The sequence below is a fragment of the Rhinolophus hipposideros genome (assembly GCF_964194185.1).
Source record: "Rhinolophus hipposideros genome assembly, chromosome: 26".
NCBI classification, from domain to species: Eukaryota; Metazoa; Chordata; class Mammalia; order Chiroptera; family Rhinolophidae; genus Rhinolophus; species Rhinolophus hipposideros.
Window position 1 is genome coordinate 7,032,632 of NC_138072.1, and position 27,983 is coordinate 7,060,614.

Here is a 27,983-nt window from a genome sequence, read left to right on the forward strand (position 1 = left end):
TTCACCAGGCTGTATATCATCACGTCCTCAGAACTTCTTTTTCTTACAACTGGAAGTTTGTACCTTTGCACCACCCTCACCATTTCTTCAGAGAAAGACAAATACTGTGTGGTGCCACTTAAACAGAATCTAAAAGAACCAACCCCATAGAAACATACAAGAGACTAGTTGCCTACACTTCACAGTGGAGTTTTGCAGTGACTGTGGAAACACAGCTGAAATGGGCCTCGGTCATATTGTCTATTGTTTCTAGTTCCCCTGCTTTTTCTTAAACCAACTTGAGTTTTAGAAAGAGAATTTTCTCATTTCAGATGGGCCAGATGCGACGACCTTACATCTCTGGATTAAAGTTCTTAATGAAATGCGTCCGGAAATTTTTGACATTTTTTCTGACATATTCAAAGCCTTTAGTAGCAATAGGGTAAAATGTAAGCAATGATAAACAAAAATATTTACCACAGCCTCACTTTTTTTTTTTTTTTTTTTTTTTTTTTTTTTTATTGCTTGGTTCAAGTTTTTGACTTTCTAATGAGGAAAACAAGAGCCTCTACCCTGCTATCCCCAACATAAGGTCCTTTAGAAAATTGCAGTGCCAGCAATCTATGCACCATTAGCAACTTATTTCTTATGTTAAATGATTTTGTTTGTATTAACAAAAATTGTCTTTAAAGCAGAGCAAACCCACGGGTGGGTTCACTCACTCACGGAAGTGGAAGTGGAATGCTTCATAGCCTTCAAGTAAAGCCGACTAGAGGAGCACAAACAGAATCATTAGTCCCTTGCAGTTGTGTCCTCAGGTCCCTTTTCTTCTGTGTTGTTTATTCTTTGGTAAATATTTCATATGTAAGTGCAAAATAGGTTCCAGTCACTTCATTCTTACCAATTGTAACTCCAGAAACAACAAAACAAAACAAAACACCTCCTTTCTAATGGTTATAAGGAAACAGGGAGAGCTTTGGGTCTAACTGGTGTAACTCCATGATGTTCTTGTGTCTGAAAAAAATCTCCAGGCCTTGGAGGTGAGCCCTCCTGGCTGAGTGTAGAGGAGCAGCGTTTCTCTACAGAAATGCTTTGCTTTCTTAAAAGAAAGGTAACGAGTATATTTTTAAAGGTTTTATTCCTTGAAGTAGTGTATCCAGGATAAAACAAATAATCCCATAAAACTGCAATGGTTAGAAACCCTCTGGAAAACAGTGATGCACTCACGGTATCACATTTGAAGAGAATCGGTAACTATAACAACTGCATATATGGAAGGTGACAGATGGAAAAAATAACTGGTGACACTAAAGCATATGAAGAAAGATAGAAATGGATTTTATGCAAAATGTGAGATTTGTCTTCACATGTCTATATAACTGTTACGAGTAATAGGTGAAAGACTGTATCATATTGCACTAGTTTGCAGTGCCTTGTATATTATGTAGATACTCAACAAATTCCTCATAAATTAATGAAAGTCATTCACCTGCTACAGATAGATAGGGATTAAACACCTGAAACTTATATTAAAATAATATGGAACATCATTTTATACACACACACACACACACACACACACTCACACACACAGTCACAGGGTGTAAAGTTAAACAAAATCTAAATCAACTTAAGATAAAATATATAGAAAATTGTCAACTACCAAAAATATTCTTAAAATACATATTTTTATCACATTAAAAATTTATTGCATGTGTGACATCTAAGTTGACGTGTATGAAATATATTATTTAAAGTTTTCTTTAGATTAGTATAACTTCAAAATAAGAAAGGTGAGCACATTAGTGTATTCTGTTTCTAATTTCAATGATAACAATGAATTCTAAATTTAATCATATTGTTGATTTGGTATACTGTAAAAGTTTCCTCCATTCATTACACTTCATCTACTAACTGCCTTAATGTAGCAATTAGAAGTCAATTAGAAATGTCCAGGAACAATAATACTTAAAGATCAATTAGGAACCCATACTGCTAGGAAGATTAAATATTTACTAAAATAACAACAGACTTGAAACTAATGGTTCAAACTTCATTACTTGAACACATTTTTTGAACTGCTATTTTCTGCCTCACTTCACTGTAATTGCAAAATGTAATAGTAGCAGTAAACGTTTCAGACTCAAGTACAAAAAAGGCACAGAGCTTTTAGGTCATGTTAACACTGGTTTAGATATTGTACACAGAACCACAAGCACCGTTTGTTATAAGTTTATAAAGGTCTGATTGAAAAAAAGCTTTGTAATTATATTATTTAAAACTATTTATATTTATTGCAACTGATGGAAAATAAAGCTACTAAGTTTATTCCTTATGGGGAAAATAAACATAATTGAACAGTGTTGGACTACACATTATGTCTTAGTAATTTACAGGGTAACACTAAATCCACAGTTATGGGAAAATTAAGTCACATGTGTCCAAGGAGTTTGCTTCCAATTTTTCACCACTGTAAATGTTGCTACTATAAAAAAGTTGTATCTAGAAACTTGGTGCATTTATTGCACAGGCTATAAAAAGGAAGCAAGTAGTTTTTAACAATGGCATACACACATTTGTGGAGTTAGACCACTGAGGGAGTTTTGTCCCCAGACAGAAGAACTGTTCCATCAATACTCTCTGAATAAGGAAACAAAGGTCTCCATGTGTACCGTCAGCTTGGACCACCACTTATGTGATAACTCCGAGGATATCAAGGTGGGGCTTGTAAATAAATACATGAGCAAATAAGGAAAAATGAATAAATGCATGAGGATTCCGATCCTGAAGATGTTAGATTGGTACAAAAGTAACTGCGGCTTAAAACATTTAAAAAAATGCAAATACCTCAATGACTTTTGCACCAAACTCATAGTCTTTTTAGGCAGAGCCAAGTCCCGGAAGAAAAACGGACGCCTGGGTGCTGTAGTGAAGTTCAGTGGACCACTTGGCAACTGTGTACATACTGTGAGCAGTATGCTTACCTCCTTCCCTGGGATTTCTTTTAGGGAGGATAAAAGAATAATGGTCCCATGAAACGGCCCACAGAGTCCATATATTTGAAAAGAGTGACTATATTATTAGTAGTAATATACTTATATGATACATAAAATTTAAATATTACACACATCGTGTGATACAATTTTCAGCCAATTTTTTTTAAATGGAACATAGATGTTTAGTAGGGATGCTGTAGAATTTACAAATACATGCAGAGGGTGCCAAAAAAAAACATATACACATTTTAATAAAGGGAAACTGTTTTAAAATTGTAATACTCAATTTATACCGATAAGAAAAGTTGAATACAAGTCATATTTGACTTTCGCAACAACAAGAGGTGCTGAGAGTGGTTCCCATCAGCGTCCAGACACTTCTGATAACGGTCCTACTGCTTGAGCAACGTTGACCAAAGTGTCCACTTGTACACATTTTTTGGCACCCCCAGGGTGTGCGTGTGTGTGTGTGTGTGTGTGTGTGTATGAAACACATATTATCTATGTTATATACAACATGCATACATATTATATATGTATTATCTGTATTATATGTGTATATATTATTGTATTATATGTATTATTATATCTATATATGTATTATATATATATACATATAACATGTATGCATATTGTATGTAATGTAGATATACACACACATTTTTCTCCTTTATAAATATATTTTAAATATCACATTCTCCTAGTATAATTGATTAAAAGTAATTTTTATTCAGAAAATGGCATGTAGTTAAGGATTATATGTAAACAATGAAGAAAATAATATTCTATGTCCCTTTTTTATATTAATCTGACAATAAAAAATGAGAAATATGTATCACTAATTCATACTTGTATCACTCAGTATAAATTTCGGTGTTATATATTTCAGTATATACTGAAACATTGTATCTCTCTAAAACATTACTAATCTGTAAGAGTGTACTAACATATGTATCAGAAATGCCAGCCCATGAAGTAGACACTGGAATATTCATGTGATCACTTCAGCTAGTATTTGTAAAGCCCATAAAATCTCACCTCCAGAAAACCATCTGATATAACTGGCAGATGTTCCGATTTTATAACACCCATTAGATATACGTCATTTATTAATAAACGGCTCTCACATAAGTGACAACTATTTTAAAGACAAAATTGATTAGCCTGTTTTTCACACATTTAAAATTATATAAGCTGAATTAAAAGTCAATATAATAAAACGTATTAAAATGTCAAAAGAGAGAATGTATATGATATTCTTATATTCTCTCAACAGACAAATTTTTCCTAAGACCCAAAAGCTATGAACAGATAATAATACACTTGTGAAACATGTTCATTTCTATTTGCAAAAGATGTTTATAGAAATGAATAAAAACAAAAAAATACCAATGCATGAAAAAACATTTCAAAAGTCAATCAAGATTCAAGACATTGGTTGTTTTTTTCTCAAGTGGCCTTTCAATGTGCCCCCTGAAATGTGAAAGGCCAACCAAATGAGTGATGAATTCTATTTTGTGAGAAACCTCCATATTTAATGTGTCAATAAAGGCTTCTCCCATCTATCCAATGCCTGCAAGTCACAAATCTAGGACTCATCCTTTATTCCGCGCTGTCTCTACCACACGCACCCAAATGATCACCGGCTATATTGAATCTCTCCGTCTCTGCATTGCCATCAATAAATTGAACCATTTTCTGGTTGTTACCTCTCAATCACTCACTCCTACAGCCCCAAGTGTCAGGCCATGCCCTCACTCTCAGAGCCCCAACCTCGTCTCCAACAGCAACGGCCAGAACGATCTTGTTAAAATGTAAATCAGAGATAGAAAGGAATTAAATTGGGGCAGGAAATATATAACTATGCTAAATATAGTACGGGGAAGGTTTTCATTGAAGAGACATCTGTGTTTAAATAGCGTGAATGAACCTTTATAAGAGAAAGAGTTTGAAATGCAAGATGAAATGTGTTGCTGTATCTTCAGGTCTCAGATATGCTCAAGGATTTTTTTTTCTTTTTTTTTCCAGCATCTGGATATTAAACTACTCTTAGCAAGGGATGTAAATGTGTAGACAAAGAAACAGATTTAAATTCCTTTATCTCCCGCTTCACCCCAAGAAGCAAAGTAATTTTAATTTCTATAGTAAAATTGTGTTCTATGTCTTGCTACTCTAGTAACAATGATAGACTATATAGGATACAGTCTATCGTGAGACACGATAAATGAATCATGATTTTTGTGATTTTATGCTGAATTTTTAGCCTTTACAAAACCTTAAATTACAACAAAAGAAAATCTTGGGTTCAGTTTTCTCCATTCCTTATGTCTAGTCTTCTCCACCTCAGTAAATAGCAACACCACACACCCATCTGTTCAGGCCAAAAATCTCCAAATAGCTCTTGATTTATCTATTTCTTATACCAGATATCTAAGCCAATATTTCAAATTGTACACATTATTCATAAATTCTACAGCTGACACCCTATCCCTCAGTACTATTAAACAGTTGCTCCTCTTTTAAAAGATAATCTTCCACAAATCTGTTTGTATTTTCTCCTTATCCAAGACTTATTTTCTTTATAGCATGTATCATTATTTCGATTATATCATATGCTATAAAGTCTTAGCTATCATGCAATATTAGAGCATACAGCGAATATGATATTAATTATTTTCTTGTTTCTGATTCCCCCTCTCCCCACTAAAATGAGTAGGGACATTTCTATGGAGGTTTGTATCACTAAATTCCAGAATAGTGCTGGCACCAAAATAGACTTTATAAACTAGGATGAATAATGTAACAATAGATAATTGTATATAGAAACAACAGAATAAACCACCAACTACATGTGAGAACAGCTCATCTAAAAGACTGACACCAAGAAATGCTGGTGAGGATGTGGAGTAACAGAAATGCTCATCCATTGCTGGTGGGAATGCAAAAATGGTACAGACACCATAAAAAGACAGTTTGTTTTTCTCACAATACTAAATCTACTCTTATCATGTGATCCAGCAATTGGCTCCTTGGTACATACCTATCAAAGGTATCAAGGTAATTTCTACATTCACATAAATGGCCCACAATACCCTACGTGACCTAGCCTCATATAGAGCTCCTTTTCTTGTTCTTTCATTCCTTACCCTCCATGCACAACAGTCTCTTAATTTGAAACTATCAACAGACTTTAATCACACGGTCTTTGAACTTGTTCTTTTTTCTTCCCTGAGATGATCTTCCCCAGGTTATAGCATTATCCACTTTTGGAGGTCACAAATGACCCTGTATCATAAGAACTGCCCTCATCACCATTTTCATCCAGACCATCCTAGCCATCCTTTGCAACATTTATCCCAAAGGTCTTTACTGCTCATTCTATAGAAAATGCCAGTTCCCTAAGTTACACGAATGACTCCTTACTTTGTTTTATTTTTGCCCATCACTCACCTGAATGGAAAAAATGAATATTTTAAATATATTAGTTTCTATAAATGTTGTCTATTTCCCCCACAAGAATATAAGTTCCACAAGGTCAGAGATATGCTGATTTTAAATCAGAATCCAGTCTCTCTCTTTCCGTCTTTCCGTCTTTCCGTCTTCCCTTCCTTTCCTTTTCCTTCCTTCCTTCCTTCCTTCCTTCCTTCCTTCCTTCCTTCCTTCCTTCCTCTCCTTCTCCTTCTCCTTCTCCTTCTCCTTCTCCTTCTCCTCTTTCTTTTCCTCTCTCTCTCTCTCTCTCTCTCTCTCTCTCTCTCTCTCTCTCTCCCCCTCCCCCTCCTCTTTCCCTTTCTCCCTCATCTACACACAGTCATACATAACACATATATATGCATAGTAATGTTGCCATAAATTCAGACAGAAAAAGTTTATAAAGAGAGTTATGCAATATCTTCAATTCAACATGTTTTTGTAAGTTTATAATATAAGAATAATATTCTATAATATTTTTCCAAAATTACTACATGTATAGTCTTCTTGGTTTTAAAGACTGTGTGGTGTTGCATATAATTACTAGAAATGATCTAATCAATGCATTATTATTTTATTGGGATGCAATAAAAATGGCTAATAAAAGGTAACAAAAATGTTTTTTAATTACATCCTCATGACTCTTCCATTAAGCAAATTATTTTACCTTTCTGAGTCTCATATACTTATTTAAAATAACTGTGCATATAAAACGGAGTTGTTATGAAGTTTATGCAAATGAAGTTTAAATGGAACAGTATTTAATGCTTAGTATATAGCAAGTATAACAAAAATATTACCTTTATCATTGTGAAAATTATACTACTATTGTTACTATTTAGTATTATATTCTAATAAACAGAATTATAGGGTGCTCCTGTTAGATTAGTTGCAGACTTTTGATAAATACTGACAATTGTCAAAAACTATGTAATAATTTAGAACGGTAATAATAAGGGTATGTATTTTCCCACACTATTATAAGCTACGAATATTTAATTTTAAATGTTCATGTGATAATAAAAATAAGTTGTCATATTGCAATTTTATGTTTTCAGATCATTTATCTGTGATTCTAACTTTTGTATGATTTCTCTCAGGGTCATTTTGTTTACAAATTAAATTCTAAACTTCATAGAATTATACTTTAACTGTTCAACGTGGTTAATAATCTTCCACTTTATATATTGACATTAATACTTTTTCAGTCTAATATTTTACAAATATTGATTCAGCATTTACTGTATATGATTTAATTTTGTGTATTATGAAAAGTAGATTAATGAATTTTTTATCATTTATCTCTATTAAAATATGCTCAGAAAGAGATTATAGAGCATGGAAATAGTATAGACCTTGAAAGCTGTATTGATTCTTGCCCATAAAGCTACTTGATTTATTTAGTTCCTCTTTCAGAAGAAATTATTGATATCCCTTACAATTTTTATTGCCTAGCTATTCTTTTAGCAATGGTAATAATAAATATTATTCCAAATAAATGTAATTTAGGTTAAATAATTAATCTATAAACTCATAAGTTTTAAAAGCCTCTATTATATTATAACCATCTCTACAATGCTATAACTGTGGAAATAGTTTGTCTTTATTTCAAACAGTATCTATTAAATTTCCCTGTCTATGTCTCTCTCTATATTTATGAATATATGTGATAGACATCAATATATCTATTATGTATACATATATAATATATATACATTACATAATGTATCAGATGAATGTAGATATGTAAATCATGCTATATATTATATATTTATTATGTACGTGTACATATAAATGTCTATTAGATATGTATAATGTGGATATAAACACATAACAAATACATTGTGAGAGACTCTATAAATGACTTACTTAGCCACATTGTTGCCTTAAAAACACATAATTAGATGTTTTTATTAAAGTACATAACTGTATAAAAACATAATTGTCAAAAAAATATCAGTTCACATCTATCTGATCTGAATTACCTCATCTGAATTTATACTGAAGATTTGAAACCTGCATGTCTGTGAAACTGAATATTCATATATCTCCAGAATGATATTCCAGTTGAGAATTACCTTAACTCAAAGCTTATTTATGAATGGTGAAAAAAATCAGTTAATCCATCATATGCTTTTGCTTGATTTTAAGTCTTTTTTTTTTTTTTTTTGTCTTTAAAATTAGAGTACAGCTGAATATCTCAAAAATCTAAGGACAAGGTTACTGGATTATTCAGAACTCACAGTTATGAGACAGTACGCTTTTCACAGAGGTACAAACTTAAATTAAGTTGTCCATCTAAATAAAATAAGTGTTTATTTGTGGGAGGATATTTACAAGCTTATTTACATGTTTTTTGACTAAGGTTCTTTTCGACTGTGCAAATCATTCTATACGTATTGCCCTCATGATTTTTATTCAGTGTTACAGCGAGTACTAGTGAGTTCCTCTGGCTGTAAAACACATTGTTATGTTTTATGGAATTAATTAGACATTTACACTGGGTAAGGGTTTGAAAAGCTTCTAAGTATAGAAGGTTTCTCAATATGGTTTCCATCCTAGTGGAAAATACTAAAAAATAATGATAATGTGAGTCACTCTTTGGTCACTATTAATCAGTACATTTTAGAGAAAATGGGAAAAGAAAAAGAGAGAGAACGATGATGTTTGTCTAAGACATTACAGTATTAATCATGCTAATAGAGTTGTTCTAACTTGCAGAGAAGCTAATGTCCTATAATTTATAAATGAATCCAAGTCTCTAACGTTAAAGTAGAGAAGTAGAAAGTTGAAACTGGAAAAATAAATCGTATTTTGTGACATTAAATACAATCTCCCATTTTAAATACTGATTTAAATATCGTGTTATCATGGTGTGAAGCCATTAGAAAGCCATTCCCAGCTACAGTCTCCACACAACACCAAATAAGTTCTGAGGCAGTCCCAATTTAATATAGCATTATAATTTTTCTGTCAGAGCTAAAACACAAATAAACGTAGAGACATAATAAAAATAACGTAGAAATAAGTAACAGTGGTTGGCATTATTTGTTTTTGTTTTTTGTCAGTATAGGGACTCCCCTATATGAATTACCTAATTTAATTCTCACAACAACTTATGGGGTCTTTTCTAATAAGCTATTTTATTTATCTGAAAACTTACATAGCTTACCACAAGGAATATTTTTAAACATACAGTAATACCAGGCTTTAAATGCACTTTAGAAAGGAAGGAAACATTGAGCCATACATATGTAGTCTCTACAGAAACCACTGGTAAGTGATGGTTCATTGGCTGGCCACCTGTCTTTGTAAAGCGTTTTGGGATCATAGCAAAGCTTCAAAAATTTTGCATGGGGGAACTTCATTCTTTAGATGAAAACTCAATTGTGTATCACAGGGTGAGTCTATGCAAGACTTAGCAGAAAAGAGTTACTGGGTATCTGGGAGCTCAACAGAGGTTCCACAAGTTACTTTGTACAGAAAATACAGGCGTACACAAGTCAGGGTGGAAAAAGCAAACTAAGGAAGACAAACATTCAACTGAGGTCCCCCCCAAAACCTTCATTAATGCATACTGTCCTAGCTCTAGAGGAAGAACGATATATACTCTCCCAGACAAAGCTTCAATATAAGCCTCAAGGGGATCAAGTTCATTTGCCAGCAAGTTCCTTGCCTTCCAAAACAAAATTCAATACTCTTTAATGAATAAAACCCCAAACTTCCACAACATAATCTACAATAAACAAAATCATTTTTAAAAGAATGTATATACATGAATGACATGGGAAGAAGCAGACAGATACGACCATTAACAAGAAAAAGCATAACAGTCAATAAAAATAGATCCAGATATTATATGGATCTCAGCATTAGCAGATACAAACTTTAAAACATTTACTAAACAAATACTATCAAAGATGTAATGTAAAAGATCAAAGTCAGAAAATTATGACCCATAAGCTGGCCATCAATTTTTATTCATAAATTTCTACTGGAATATAGCCAAACCTAATAATTTATGTATTGTTTCGTGCTACATTTGGCAAAAACAAGTGTTTGGTTGTTGTGACAGAGACTAAATGGCCTGCAAACCTACAATATTTAGTATAAGGAATTTTAAGAAGGGGTTATTTGGCTCCTAGAAAAGTTGAATATAATGAGTGAACAGGAAGGACATTTCTGTATAGGAATAAACACGAATGAAAAGTATGAGAAATAGAAATTTAACATAAAGCCTGTTTTTCCCGTTTTTGAATTTCTATAAAATACAATTGAGTGGTTAAACAACAATAATAAAACCATTCAAAAGAACAGTTTCCTTTCAAGTTTGTTGTGTCATTTTCAGTTGGGCCAAGCTAACCTCAGATTATAAATAGACTCCTTTCTTCTTGGGATATATATCTATTATTCCCCATTGATGATTCATTTAACTATTGCATATAGAATAGTGAGGAACTAAATAATATCTCACTTTGTATTTCAAAAACAAAACCTGTATTATCTCAGCAATAGTAATGATAAGAGGCTAAGGTCAAAGGAAATACTCTCTCGTAAGACTTCTATATTATAGGTGAAATAGTGTAAAACTAGTTCATGGAATTCAGTGATAAAGCTAGAATGCATATTGTAAAGCCTTAAGAAAACTGAAGTATATATTTTTTTCAATTAATACAAAATAAGGCAGAAATTAATCAGCCAAGGAAGAAAAACAGATGTGACAAAAATAAAAGCTCAATATGGAAGACTTAAACCTACTCATATCTTAATTTTCAGCAGTTTCTTTTATAGGCTTACATGGGGTATTTTTAAATGTCTATCCTTAATATGTGACTTGAGGTCAATTAACCATTCTGGAAATTCCTCATTATTTCTACAATGATTGAGTCTGTCCCATTCTGAATCTTTTGCTGTACAACAGTAACTACGTTTTACTATTCTTTTTATTTTGTTTCATATTTCTCATGACACCTCATCTGGATTTTCCACATAAATGTCTCTTTCTTACTTTAAAACTATTTTTCAGTTATCTCTCATGTGCTGCTAAATCTGTTCTAGTTGTTATTAATTCAATTTTTTATAAATCCAATTTGCTTCTCCTGTATAATTTCTACCAATATGTTCTTTGTTGTTTCCTATCTTAGATTTATTTGTATAGTTATTTTAAACTCTATGTCTGAAAACACTGTTAAAAAATATTCCCCATCATTTGCACAGATCATTTGAGGTTCTGTTTGCCTTCTCCCTTCAGAGAAGATTTATGTTTCCTTGGGTCAGGGCACTGTTCACTGCATAGTAACAGTCCATATCTCTTTTCCCAATTGGAGACTGAGATAGTGTGAAGTCACGGTTTCATGACTGAGTGGTCTATTTACGCTTCACCTTTCATTCTGGTGTGGACCTCTCAGAGTTCCAGTCAATATATTGGAAAACTGACAAAGTCCTCATTTCAAGTGGGGCCCCCTCAAGTCCCATGAGACTGCAGAAATCTCTGCGCAGCATCTCAGCCTATGAATACTGTTTTCTGTTTTTAAGTCAGTAATCATTTCAAAGGAACAATGGTTCCAAACACCCAATTAGCATCTGTACTTTCATAATATAATAGTATAATATAATATAATATAATATAATTCCTATACTAGAATTGAAGAACATTTTCTCCAGAATTTAAAGGAAAAAATACATGGCAAAATCAATAATTATAACATTAGCATTCATTCAAAAGGCAGTGATTCATAACTAATTCATTTCACCATCTCATCTATATTTTACTGACATGAACAAATAGATTGTATGGTTTGAAATAAATAAGTTATGGATATGCTTGATGTTTAATATATGTAACCTTGATTTAATGTAATTTCTTGGAGACTACAAAATGCTGACTTTTATGATTTCTAACTTTTTTCTAACTTTTTGTGGTCAAAAGGTAATTCTGATTACTCTCAAATGAGTTTCCCTCAATATAACTAAGAGACTATAAATCTATTATGAAATTGTGTGAAATTTCCTAGTCAGGCTAGGTGATAAGTTTTTTTTTTTTTCCAGATAAAACATATTTCTCATTGCTCCCTTCACAGCATGTATTATTAAGTGCCATGTATGTGTTTGTTAAATAGCAACAGAATTGTATAGCTTTTTAATGTTCCGTTTATTAATTCATCCATTGATTATTAGCTTGTTTAAATAACAAACACGTGCACACACATATACATGGCACGGTTCCTAATGATATACTTTATTCTTACAATGAATTTTCCAAATCAGTAATACTAACTTTAGGAACTGTGATGATAATCCGGCTTTGGTGGAGGTTTAATATTTACCTGGCTAGGAGTTACGCTGTGGTCAATGTTTAGTTTCACTGAATGTGTCAGTCGCTAAAATTTCTTCTGCTGTTTTTAGTTTTGTCTCCTCTGTTTTCTTGGGTTTCCCATGAAACTGCTTTTCAAGCAGTTCATTTCAGCTTTAATTCCCAGTGATTATACAGGAGCCAGTTAATGTGGGAGTGAGATGTGGTGGCAGGAGAAATGCACTGGAGCCCTAGGAAGAAATTAGGTCTCAGTCTTCTCAGAAGACGTTACTCCTGAGCTGGGACCTTCACAGATGCTCCTTAGGGGAAACGGGAAGGCTGGAGGGACCTGGGGTGGGCGATTTCCCTTCCTCTATGTTGGTGAGGCTTTGGTAAAACAGTTCCCCTTAGGGGTATACCTTTGTTAAGGAGAACCAAATTCTCTGAGCCTATTCCCAAATGGTTCCTTTTCCCCTCCCCCTGTCCGATACAGGAGTGGATTTTTCTCACATCATCATAATGAAAACCTGGTAGGGTTCCCCAAGGGAAAACTACAAAAATGCAGGAGATCCCTAAGCCTGGTCTTCCTAAAGGTGTTATATCTCAAGCTGGTCCACACTAGTCTCTGGCAATTAGTCCATCACCCTTTATTATCACTAATGCTGATTCCTAAACAGATATAATCTCTGTATCTGTCTTTCTTTCCAGTTTTCAGGGCAGTGGTTTGCCCGGTGACCTTAATTAACTGATCGATCTAAGAGAGTGGTTGACTTGCAAGTTTTCAGCTTTTAGCTTGGTGGATAAAAGTGACTTCCAAACTCTTTATATTTGGAATGTACATTAAAGTGGAGGTCTAATATTTACTCTGACAGGTCTGGCCAATTAATTGTTAGGGGAAGTAATATGAGTTGCTTTTGGAATGATGTTTTAACAGCAAGTATACAATTTATACGTTTTGAGCATAATAGAACTCACATTTATGTTATAATTATTGTCAGAAAACAAAAAAAAGAATTTAACTTCAAAATTAGATGACATCAAGATAACTTATCCAAAGATATGCTTATTAATATTTATCTGATTTGGATAAGTAGCAGATTTTATTCCAAAACAAACGATATGTGGCATTTTATTTAATTTTTTGAAATAGGAACAACATTTAAAATTGCCTTTGTATTTTTACTTACATTGGAACAGGCAATATAGTAGTAATTAAAACTATGCTTTCATAACATTTAGGTATCTTCTAGCACTGACAAACTCACTGATACTGCATCTGTTAATATCATTGAGGTGATTAAGACACCATCTGAAAGCACACAGAACATTATCACATTTTGAGAAACAATAGATACCATTATCTAAATTATGTGTTGTGTTATTTGTGTGTCCTGTGGATCTGCCTTCGTTTGATTTTGAATCAATTTTGAATTAACTACAAAATAATTCTCTACTTCTAGCCCTATATCCTGATGAAATAATACTTTGACCCCAGAGGCATGGAAATAGGTCAATCTGCTTACAATTTAATGATCCGAGGACCAATAATTTCTCCAAATAGCAGTTATATGTGCTATAATAGAAATCATGTGTGAGCTTTATACAACGATTCTTATTCCTAGCACATTGAGCCCCAATAGATTATTTTAGAACTAAAATTTTTCCACACTATATAAATCTGATTTCAATTTAAATTCCTTTTAGCCCATCTATAACTTTTAGATCACTGCTTTTGGGGAGTGTTGATGCAGAAAATCACATTATTTAAAGGGAAATGTTTTAAGAGGACTTTGATTTTTAAACGCAAAATCATATAAAATAGATGCTGGACAGGAAGCTTATCTCTGGAAGTTATACATTTTTCCCCTCATCTTCTTTGAAGTCAGAGCACTCATTTATCTAACTAGCCATTACATCCCTGGCTACAATTTATTCACAACCATTGGAAGAAGAATCGTTGATGGATTGATGGATTCTGAAATTGTGTACTGAGCTAGAAGAGAACAAATCTGTGAAACATATAAATCTTTTGTCAAGCTTACAAGTTCAAAACCACTTGAAGTTTTCCTACATCTTTTCTGATGTTTAAGTACATGTGTGACGACATATTGAGGTTAGGGTTCGTAATGAAACAGTGCTACCTACTCTATTTGAAGGGACTCACTGATTCTATCACTAGACAGCAGCTATGTGACAAGTGATGGATGGAAGGGAACACAGTCCATTAACTCTATATGCCTATCTGTTGTCAGAAGATTTTTAAAGTCTCCTTATTTTTTATCTGCACATTTGATATTTAGAAGTAAAAAAAAAAACAGCACCCTTTTATTTGATCAATATATTTTATGCTCAAGAAACCAATGATATTAATTACCTGAATTAGGCTTAAATAATAAGTATTCAAATGGATCGGTGTGGCTTAGTACTTTAACTGATGACATAAAGTTTATGTGGATTCCACAAAGAGCCAAATGCACTGCCCTTTATGTTCTTTTGAAATTCTTAGTTTCTAATGATCCTGTTTATTGAGCGTATTGGTTGGTGCACATGGGTTAACTAGTGGTTGATACATGATTAACAAGTCTCGGAAGGCTACGTCCTCACCTCTATGTCAATTGAAACTTTAACACAGAGAAATCCTTGTATGATAAAATAATTTATGAAAGAAATCTATAAATCTAAGGAGGCTGAAGGAAGATTTTAAAATCACATTGTTAGGAAGTTTTGAAAATTTTAAGGGTTAGGGAGAGTGGACAGAAATTTGTTCCATATCTGATACTCAATAGCTCCATGTCTCTCTCTCTCTCTCTCTCTTTCTTTTATATTTTTTTACTAAATACACTTGATATGATGAAATTCATGTCAAATTTACATATTTTATGTATAAAAAAGGAACATGCACAAAGAACACAGAGATTTTTGTGAAAAAACGTTCTCTGGGGGAGAGAAGATATTCAAAGCTGGCAAAAAGAGAACATAACTACAGCAGCCTGACTAATGGCCCCCAAATATGTCAATACTTGAATTCCTGGAACCTGACAACATTACCTTATGTGGCGAAAGAGCTGTTGCAGACGTGACTGTGTTTAAGATCTTGAGATGAGAGATCATCCAAATTACCCAAATAGGTCCCATGAACCATGTCATTGCCATGGCCCTGAGAAGAGGGACACAGGAGGAGTCAATGTGATTGCAAATGCAGAGGTCGGAGATGCAATTTGAAGGTGTAGGAAAGAACACAAGCCAAGGAGTACAGAAAACCAGTAAAAGTGGGGGGTGGCGGGAGAAGCCAACAGATGTTCCCCTCAGAGCCTTCAGACTTGATTCCAATCCCATAAAACTCACACCTCAAGATCACAAGAGAATACATTGGTGTTGTTTGAAGCTCTTCAGTTGGTGGCAATTTGTGACAGTAGCTAGTGGAAAGTAATGCACCCACTCAACTCAGGGTGTCTGTTCTTTCCTGTTACAGTTCCAAACTAAAGTAGCCCTGACTTTGGGGGAACTAGCAGTCACTGCTCAGTTCAGAGGTTACAGCCACATCTTTAGATACTCCAATGAGTAAATTTCCTACTGAAAGTGAATTGAACTTTAATTTTTAATGAAAGGAATCTGGAAAGTCATTGGATTTGCAAATATTTTCAAAGATTTCTAGACATGAGCTTAATTATCAAGGACTATTCCTTTTAAAGGAACTTTATTCACATGCCTCTTAAATTTTGTGTTCTGCCTGCACTCCAGTTCAATTATAACTGACTTAGTTCATTCATCTGTATTCCTCTGAGTTCATTTTTAATAGTTTGGTGGGGAGAGTGGCTTTAACCTTCAATCTGTTTAGGATCTCTTTAAAAATAAGCTAAGCAACATACATCAAACGTTTTTATTTAGCCATTGCTTTTGTTGACTATAAAGAAGTTATTTTGGGCACTCCTTGACTGATATGCAATGTGTCTACCTTCCTTCAGAAACCAAGCATGTGAATAAGTGCATCTGGTAGGCTCTCTAGTTTGTTGCTAAGAGACAACAAATTATGTGGTTTTAGGATTGGGAAACAAAGGTAATTATTATGGACAAAGTGTATTCTACAAACAAGAGAGAGAGGAAATAGAACTGGATTTTTATCAAATAATAGGATTGCAAACAACAATATTCATAGTTATGAGGCATTAAATATGAACACACTTATGATGAGCAATAGGGGAGGATGATAATGAAAGGCAGGGTAACAATGAAAATGGAAAATTAAGATATGCTTATCCCTTTTTTCAAAATCCAGAGACATAATATAGGCTTTGCTTTTAAAGTTAGAAAGATGACTTACTAGGTTAATTTTTTAGCACTATAAAAAAGTTTCTGCTAATAGTGTGACAAAATGTCTTTCACACACTAAGTCTAAAGAAGTAAATGAGCGATTTGGCAACTTGAGGTAAGATCCATATTTTGGCTACAAATATTTACTGAAAATTAATCTAGTCAACTTCAAGATTATTCAAATACAAAATAAAATGGGTGCACTAAGGATAGGAAGGATAGGAAGGAAAATAGTCACGTCATTGTAATTTTCCTCTGTCGGTTCCTCTTTCTACTGTCTGTCCATTTTACAAGCCCTGGCTTGCCCTAGCTGCTGCCTCATTACTTGTTTGTATTTTATACACTCTTCAAACAAAGTCCACACACAAAGCTAAAAAATCAATAACTCTTGTCTCATTTTCACTCACTAGATGCTAAATTATGTGTGCATTTATTTAATTACACACAAAACATCATCTGCTGAATGTCCATGAACACCTCCAACCAACTCAATCCAAAACCAAACACCTTCCGGAATCTGTTTCCCTACTCCTGTATTTCTCATCTCAGTAAATGACACTTTCTTTCACTCACTTACCCAGAGAACAAACTAGAAACTGTCCTAGATGCCATTTCTTTTCAATATTTAATCAACTCTGAGCAATCTGCCCACATTTCCATCCTGATTTCAAGTTCCATCACCTGCTTTTGTGGTTATTTCAAACCACTTTTAATTGTCATATTAACTCTCATTTCCTTCCCATGATTCTGTGGCAACACTGACAATTAATGGCGATCCAAATTAATTACTAATTCACCACTGGTGAAATCAGACAATAGAAATGATCCAATGTGTGACTTCTCTCTACTATGAAACCTATCTGTGCACGTGACACCAAATGACTATAAATTATACGAATTTGATCGATTTTTCCTCAATCTGTGTTACTCCCGTGAAGCTCTTCCTTCACCTCTTTGGGCAGGTATAAGTTCTCTTGCCCTTATACTTCTATTGTGCCTTGTTGAAACCTCAAATAGCAATCAAGTTTTGGTTGCAAGCAACAAAAAATACTACAGGCATCACCGTTTTATTATCATAGTAGATTTGTCATTTTATTTCACATTGTAGTTTACTAATTGATTGGTTTCCTATTTGTCACCTCATGTGAACTTTAACTGTTACAAGTATTGGGACAACTTTTTAAATCAACTTTGTATGACAACCTTAAGCAGAGTTCATGGCATGTAGTCGGGTTCCTCGTAGGAGTGTATGCTAACTGATTTTAAAAATTAATTATGTGAAGTAATTTAGATGGGATGCATTTATGCATTTACAATATGATTAGGCAGCAAGCAATGGACTTTTGGTGGCCTTAAGATGATTCTGAAGAGTCATCCTAATAAAATGTAAAGTATAGACTGCATAAATGGCAACGCACAGAGCTCAATATATTATCAACTTCTTGACCTGACCTCCAAAATAAAAATAAATGTAACTTCAGTTAAAAATAAATAGAATGACAAGCAGGGCACCAAAATAAGAGCAGAAACACTAAGGCAGTAAGCAAAAGCAAAAGGGATGATAACCCTGAAAGAACCATTTCATTACTGTTTTCTGGAAACTAATGTGAAAAGAAGTAAACTAACTTCAGGTTTAGTTCACAAAATATTAAAGATGTTGCAGTTGTTAGATATGGAATATAAAATTATTACGTGGGAAATACATATGAAATATGCAAAGGAGTTGCCAAAATGAAAAAGGAACAAAATATTATAAAATGGCTTGTGAGATGAAACTGTATAGATAGCATTTTACACAGACATACATCCCGGAAAATAAAATTAAGTTTTAAAAACAAAAACTTAGAGCAATTAGACACACTGAAAACATATGTGACTATAAGTTAAGTTTGATGTGACTAATTAAAATAAACCATGGAAAGATTTAAATACAGTTAGAGCCCATCGTTATTCTAGAGCATGGGAGATAGAATGAGAAGGTGTACCATTGGCTAATCATACTTCTTAAGAGAGAAAATTAAGACTATGGAAGAGAAGCATTGTTTCAAAGGTCATACCTTGACCAGAGTTGAAAGATGTCAATTCTCAGGTAAGCAGTCAGTAGGAGTGATGGCACAACTTTTGTGTGTTCCTGCTTGTGCTCGAAAAGTGGAACGACTTTAAGTTTTGCAGGTCAGGATTCGCTCTTCTTGTTTTGGCAATACAATCCTTGGAAATACAATTTCTAAAAAAATATATAAAAATAGAGTCTATTTATTTCTGGTTACTTCTATGCACAAGTAACTACAGAACACGTCTACCTGTAGTTATTAAGCCTGAGGGTTTTCTCTTCTATGTAACAGTCTGTTCTCTGCTTATCCCTCTCTGCCTCTTAACTTGATTATGTTTATAGGAAACGCGTAGCTTGGAGCCGAGGGTCCTCCCGCCTCTTCAAAGACTCACTCTGTGCTGGTTCACATCATAGGGCAGAAAAATCACAACAGATCTGTCTAGAAGAGGTTTAGGCCAAATACTTATCTTTTCATAAGACCAACACTTCAGAACCACTGCTTCTGAACTGCTTTATCTTGTGTTTTGAGCCAAAATGTTCCAAATCTTAATTCTCTATCAAAGTAGATTGTATGTAGGCCACAAGCAACTTTTTAGCAACACTTTTGCTCCATCTATTGCAGCTTGTAGCCTGCATGTCTAGCTTGTTTACTATTCTCTTGCAGAATTTTGTTTAAAGTGGAAAAAAGCAATGAAAACATACACGTTTTCTTAATTTACCCTAACATTCCCACTAATACTCCAGAGTTGCAGGTATGGGTCTGTCTTCCATGAGACAACGAAAGTAAGCCAAATGTTTTCCCAAGGATAACAATATTGTAAATGTAAAAGTTTCCCCCCAAATCATTGTATACATCTAGAGGAAAGAGGAAATCCAAACAATACTTTTGGAAGATTTTTCCAAAAGTAATGGCTAACCTCACAACGTATTGATAATTATTACAAAACTATCGTATTTAACACTGCGCCATGGCCTCATGGATTTACCAATTAAAATAGGGGTTGCTACAGAAATTCAGAAAGATATAAGTACATATAGTGCACACTGCTCTATAACAATGTTGGCATGGAAAAATCATTCAAATAAATGTTCTGAAACAATTGCTTAGCTCTTCGTGAGGTAATAAAAATGAAACTGGGCCTTACTGTACACTATACACCAAATTCAATTCTACATAAACTGAAAGCTGACATTTAAAGTCAGGTGGAGAAGTTCTAGAACATCTTTATCATCTCAGTTATATGAAGAAAAAACTCTTCTACGAAAACACACAAGATGAATAAATCAAGAAGGTACAATTAATAATTTAGATTATTTTAAAACTGGAAATTTCTGTTAATAGTATAAATATAAAGCAGCGTTTCAGTTCTGCAGCTTCAGTCATTTTGCTTTTTTTTTTTTCCGTTCCCTGTATCTCTCTATCCTTTCAACATAGGAGATATGTCTGTGACATACACCTAAAACTGACATAAGATATACCTGATAGATATTTTAAACTGATTTCCTCAACTCTTATTTCAACTTGCTCGACTCTACTATAGAGGCTGGAGAGCAATCATCCTAGTGTCTCTTTGAACCTAGGAATGTTTGTGTTGATAGTTTTAGCTAGTGAGATGGAAAACATTCTTGGGGATGGTTTTCTCTTCCCGGAGGGAGGAATGGAGAGAGGGAGGGAAGGATGGGGGATGGAAAAAGGTAGGAAAGGAGAGCGGAAGGGAGGAAATCATGAAAAAAGAAAGGAAAAGAAGAAAATGCCTAGTTTCTTTTGTAGTTCTTCTTTCACTACTTCAACACCAAATCTGTAACAACCACACTGCAACCTTGAAGGTTAAATTCGTAAGCAAAAAACTGTGGCACAGAAAGATGAAAGCAGCTCCTTTAAGGAGCATATACTGGATACAGAAGGCTCCCAACAGACGTCTTGTCACGTAAGACAAAATACATCTATTAATTATTCAGTCTCTGCTTGTTAATTTTTCCATTGCCCAGAGCCTAATTGACATAGCTAATGGCACAAAAAGGATAAAAATCACTGCCACTGATAATGTTTGGGTGTCTTATTATTCAAATAACCAGCAATCACATTATTACATGAACAAATGGGTACATACAGAATGAATTATGAAAATTAAAGACACGTCACCGAGTTTAAATCAAATATCAGAAGAAACTTTCACACTCAAAGAATTAATAATCCTTATTGTGCCTGGTGAATATTAGTCATGATTGAAGACCATGAATTATTCATTGTAATTAGAATTGTAGTCATAGTCTCAATCTACAGTTTAATTTTTTATTTACACTGCCATAGTTGTTCCCCAATAGCTTTTAATGGATGGTAATTCCAATAGCTTTTCCTGTTCAAACATCCTCTCGCCAACTTGTGGATTCAAAATTGGAATTCTTAATATATTGTTTTGGATTCAATCTGTTCTCAAGGACCCCTAAGATGTTTGCTTTGCTATCCCAAGTATGTCTGGGAGTCACCAGGGTGATATCTCTGCTACTTAGGTGAAAACAGGAGCTAGTTCTTCTGTTTCACTGCCTTGTGATGGTTTCTTGTGGTTTCCGCCAAAGGAGAAACCATTCGGCACTGTCCCCAGGCCTCGGGATAGCAATGGCTGTCACACAGCTCTGAGTTAGCGTTTGGCACAGAGGCCCTGAAAATGCCCCTTAAACTCAGAGTCTCAGGAAATGTCTGTCAGCTACTTCCTCCCCTGATAGTCAGCCCTAAAGATCTGAAAGAGTGATCCGACCACATTCATTGCTTGCCCTGCCATCATCGGGGCAGGAATAGGTCCACCACGGAAAAAAGCATATGATAGCAATGAGGTTCGATTAAATATACATATTTTTTAAATTTTTTGAGCAGGATGTGGGTGTTAAACATTTACCTGACACCACTAATACCAAACTATCATGAAAAGACCCCAAAAGCAACAACCCAAGAATAATAACGTAACAACACAAAAGCTATCATCAAGTTCAGCGTTGGGAAGAGGATGGCATAGACTTTTCACCACCATATGTGTCTCTCTTTTCTCACTGGCATCTGGTGCACATAGACAAAGGCAAACAAACAAACAAGAACCCCCTCCCCCAAAAAATGTATTTCTCCACCTTTCACCAAACAGAAAGGACCCATTGGTATTAACTTATGAAAATAAATGCCTGAATGTTAACTGTCCACCATTTCTATGAACTACTGTATTCTGAATTATTATTTGGATGCTCTATTAACAGTTTATTACAGACATAAAGGTGTTTTCTCTCTGTGTGTCTCAGGTCTCAGTTACAGTTGCTAAAAGTCAAGTGTCCTTGAATTGACAACTGGACAGATTTCTTTTAACCCTTTTATCCTATTCCTCTGGATTAATAATCCTGATTCTCCATGTTCTGTCTTTCCTGACATTGCGAGAGGGTAAGTCATCAGAAACATTGAACAAAATACTACTTCCAGTAAAAAAAAAAAATAAGATCACTCTTCTATTTTAGATATTGAAAAGAAAGAATGGCAGCATAAAGATCATGAATTCTTCAGATCCTTATAATAAAATGGTTTACTGAAATATAATCTGACTCCGTTTTTGATCTTTGACTGTTCACTGCCGCCAGGCCCCAACACTTCTATTTCTTCCCCCTTTTTTTCCCAAACCAAGGCAAATTCATAAGAAAATCCCGGCTCTCCCTCATTTCATACAGACAGGAAGTTCAAAGCATGCAAACCCCAACCCTACCTCCTAACTACCATAAAACCCTAAAGACCTCAGTCTCCTTTTCCTTCTTTCTCATTTTCTGACCTGCTTTGGAACTTGCATTGCTCCCTCCAAAAAGTCTCATGACATGAACCATAAATAGCTTATATTCTTCTTGTTCTTCTTTAATTTACAGAATCAGATGCCAGTTTATTTAACTGGCTGATATAGACCCATCTTATGCTCTTTTCTTAAGTGTATAACACTGTCAGCCATAACATCTGAACTAAATTGGGAGGGGGTGTATACCGTCTTGATGAAATGATCAAAATATTTACAGAGGCCATTTGGGCTGCATTTGGTCCAATGATGGGAAAGGCTAGTTAGGAGCAAGTCTATAAGGAAATGCTAACTAGACTGGGATTCATTTCTAGGGAATTCAACAATCCGTGGGAGAGTGCTAATATTATATTGCCCATATTTTTTGTCGTAGTGTAGGGAACACCTTGATGTAAATGAAGCTCTCAATATTTTAATCCTGTGCCTTAAAGTCTCTTGGTGGGAAAATAGGCAACAAAAATAACTGTACAATCACTAACTACAATGTAAGGCCAGAGGCTTTACCTGTCTTGTTTCAGTATTCTGTCTTCCAGTATCTAGAACTGTGCCTTATTTTATATATATATATATATATATATATATATATATATATATATATATATATATATATAATAAAATAAATGCACATTTTTAAGAAATATTTTATTAAAAATATAGCTAACAATCAATATTATATTATATCAGAAGTACGCCATAGTTATTCAACATTTACACACCTAAAAAATGATCACCATGATAAGTCTGGCAAATATCTGACACCGTAGTATGCTACCACAGCATTATTGACTATATTCTCCATGCTGTATGTTACATCCCTATGATTTATTTGCTTTATACCTGGAAATTTGAACCTCTTATTCCCCTTAACCATACCTCCCCCCAATTTTTAATGTTCCAATTACAGTTAACATTCAATATTATTTTATATTAATTCCAGGTGTACAGTACAGCATAGCGGTTAGACATTTATATCATTTAAGAAGTGATCTCCCTGACTAGTCTAGTGCTATACATAGTTATAACCATTTTATTGACTATGTTCCCTATACTTTACTTTACATCCCCATGACTATTTTATAGCTACCAATTTGTACTTCTTAATCCCTTCACTTTTTTCAGCTTGCCTCCCAACCCCCTCCTATCTATCACCCCTGAAAATGTGGTACACTCCGACACCATACATAGTTATTACAAAATTATTCATTATATTTCTTATGCTATACCCTATACGCACATCACTGCTTTGTAACAACAAATATGTACTTCTTTTTTTTTTTTAATGGAGTTAAACATTTATTTAACAAAGAGCACATGAAAAATAAATGGTCAATTTATTTGAAAGCACCAGAAAAAACATTTTTTAATCAAAATATCTCAACTGTGCCTTATTTAAAATACACAATTTAAAAAAAAAAAAGAAACTCAGACTATACAGAGGCCACTATTAGAAATACTATCAATGTTTTATGCGTATGTAGATAAACTAGGACTACCCTTCGGCTGAGGACAAAGGTGAAAGAAGAAAAGTGACAAGAACTGTCTCAGAGAAGACTCTGAACTAGGACTTGAGAAATGGCCAAGAATTCCAATAGTGAGGCCAGCAGAAAATGAAGTCGGAATTAGGCAACAGCATTTTAAACATTGTGTATGTTAAGTACTAATAAACAGCTGAAAATTCAAACTTGATGGCATAAAGAAAAGAGTATAAAGGTGTCAGCAACAACCGGAATGCACCTTGGTAACATAATGTTTAGAGAAATAATAGAATAGTAATAGAATATTCACAGTCTGATTCCAGTTTAAAATTCAGAACAGGCTTTTATAAGGCTAAATCCTGGTGACCTTCTGTGAGGGCAGCTTAGTGAATGAAAGGGTCATAAATGGGGGCTTCTAAACTGTTCCTAATGTTCCATTTCCTGATTTGGGTGCTGATTAAACAAATCTATTCAGATTATGAATACTTACTGTGCTACATATTGTGATTTAATGTTTTCGAAATGGGTACTGTAATAAAGTTCACTTTCAAAATTACCATACATATCAATAGTTCGATTCTGAAGCAAATTTTTTGAATGGTGAAGTTTGGTTAAAGCTTGGTTAAGTTTCGCTAAATATTTCATTAATATTGAATAACCATGGGATATACAATTGGATGCTGGCGTAAGAGTGTGATAAGCTATAAAAACAGTTCTAAGAAGTTTTGGTACGACAAAAATCACATACAAAAGTATAAAAACTGGTATAAAGACAATTTGGCTGTACCAACACACATCTGAAATCCATCTAGATAATGAAGGGTAGGCAGTAAGTAGGTGATGGAATGGTTAGGCACTGGAAAAGCTGGTAAAACAAACCAGGCAGTAGTTTCTGCAGCAAATCATTAGTGGGAGAGCAGTGGGAATCTCTGTGTACATCAGGCCCTTTATATGTTCACATATCTTGCAATTTAAAAGGAAGTGTGATCTAAAGCTGCTAAACCTCCCAGCTAATGATACGGAAGATGCTAATATCGGGCATTTGAGGCTTGAAGAGTTGAAGTGAATGACTGTCAGGACATGCTTGAATTCAGCTTTTCCCTTTATTTTGGGAAGCTAAGAAAAACTGAAACCGCTTTATGTTTGGAAAAAGTTCAACTAAATCAAGGTTTCAGTGCCTTTTGGGGAAAGTCAGCCATTCATTGTATGGTGCTTGGACTCTACTGCAAAGTGGCCCAGAGGCGTTATAAAAAGTGGTAATTAGGTTTATCAAACTGATTTGTATAGACTTTTGCCTGAAGCTATGGCTTATTCCTTTCAATAAACTCAGTGATAACAGGCTTAAGCCTTACTTATTTTCTAAGGAAAAAGTCTCTTGACCAGAATAATGTCTGGCATAAAAAGGAAGCAAAATCTTCAGCTCTTCTCCATTCCAAGTGTAGAAATGGGCAATGTGTGCTGGCAATACATTGCTAGGACACTAATTGTATGGGAACTTGGCATATTTCCTGGACATCAGCACCCAACACACGAAAAGAGTGCTGTCAGCTTGGCATTGGTGGGGGAGGTTATAGTTAGTAAAATATGATGATGGCAGTAGCCTGAATGATGACTTTTACAACACAATACTAAATATTAGTATTGGTACTTGACTAGATATTTTCAGTTGCCTAAAATATTTTAGTGCTATTTCTGGGCCAGTATTGTGTATTGTTTGGTTCTGCAAGCTTTGCTACCTCTAGCAGAGATGTTTACACAAGGGAATCAGATTTTGGGGCTCTCTCATACATCCCCACAAATCCTACCTGGCTATGTGCTTTGCTACCCATCGTCCCGTTTGCTTGTGTTACAGGGAAACACATCTCTTCTTCCTACCTATCAGATAATCTGCATATAATCTAATTCCTGTAGACACTCATTATTGGGCATCATCTTTGGTTATGGCCTCAATTTTTATATCAAAATTTATTTTAAATATGTATAAAAACTATATCAAAGTAAACCACTCTACAAATGACAGGAGAAAAATGTATAGAAATGGATATCCATGTCTTCAGAATCAAAGCAACGTTGTCCAAAAATAAAACACGTAAGCAGAAATGCTTAAAATATCTTAAAATATATATTTAGAGAAGGCTGATTATTAACTTTCTTCTGGGATTATGCTAGTAACTCTAAAAGAAAGAAATTTCTTTGGCATTGACCTATTTAAGAGAAGACAAATTCTAATAGGAATAAATGAGGTACCTATTACATTTTGCTTCAAAAATGACTGATTGGGCTGTGTTCTAGGAAAAGCCACCCGCCCCCCCGAATAAGAACAGGATTTCTCTGCAAAAATCATAGTAAGCAATTCCCAGTGGGTGACTTTATTTCTACACCTCTTTCTATATACCAGGGGTGCCAAAAAGATGTATACGTATGACTTGTATTCATCTTTTGTTATCAGTCTATATTGAATATTACAATTTTAATACAGTTTTATCCTTTCTTAAAAAGTGTATACTTTTTTTGGCAACCTCTGTATGTGTTGTGGATTTTTTTTTCCTAAAATAACTCCCAGATTTCTGGATCATAACATAGTGAGTGTATCCTGAGTTTTGATGACCAAGGAAAGTAATCACCAAATGATGGGAACACACTGTTTCTGAGAGGATATTGTCAGAGGGAGGGCGTTATAGGATCATTAGCATGAAAAAGGTGCCCTGGGAACACCTGTGACCCTCTCCACTGGCCCCGCAGCCATCACATACTGGGGTACCTAGTATCCAAGACAAAAAAGCATCTGCTGATCTCTGGTTAATTGTATCCCTAAGTGCAGTGTCTACAGGAAAAGACTGGGCTATTGAGAGATACTCATTCAACAGCCAGACTCACAAGTTCATGGGTTCTAGCTGTCTCAGAATATCATTACATGCCTTACTCTAGTCCTCCTTGAATGTCATTAATAAAAATACCTCACTCTTCTAACAGCGCAAGGCTGGTATATGAGTTACTGCAGACAGCATGGAAGGAATATTCAAAATGTAAGGGAAAGGTCACCAAACAATGATTTTAATTTAGTTCTTTTACACTGAGATGCCTTAGTGAAGGCTCATTTCTTACCAGTCCACACTATGGCTCTACATTCATAAGATTAGAGAAGAAAATTACGCCGTGCTGTTTTTTACGTGATTATATATCTATTCTTTGAACTACATATACACACATAAATACACACAGATATGTGCACATAGATACATGATAACAATAAACATTGCTTTGTAGGCCATATATTATTTTTAAACAAATACTCTTTCAATACCCACAGAGTATATGCATATCAAATGCTAATTCAGTTTTCCACCAAAACATGTGGCAGTATTAGACTAAATGCTGAGATTAAAAATATAAAAGACTGTAATATAGGGTCTCTGATTCCACTCTCGGTGGGTGGATACAGAATACGGTGAGGCCAAAAGGGAACAACAACAGAGCCATAGATAGGGGAGTCATACCACTATGTTCTCAATGGTGGCTGGTCCTGACACAAAAGCAAACATCTGCCAGTACCCAAACGAGGGGTCTTCCTGCACCCCAGGCTCGCTGGCGGCCGGG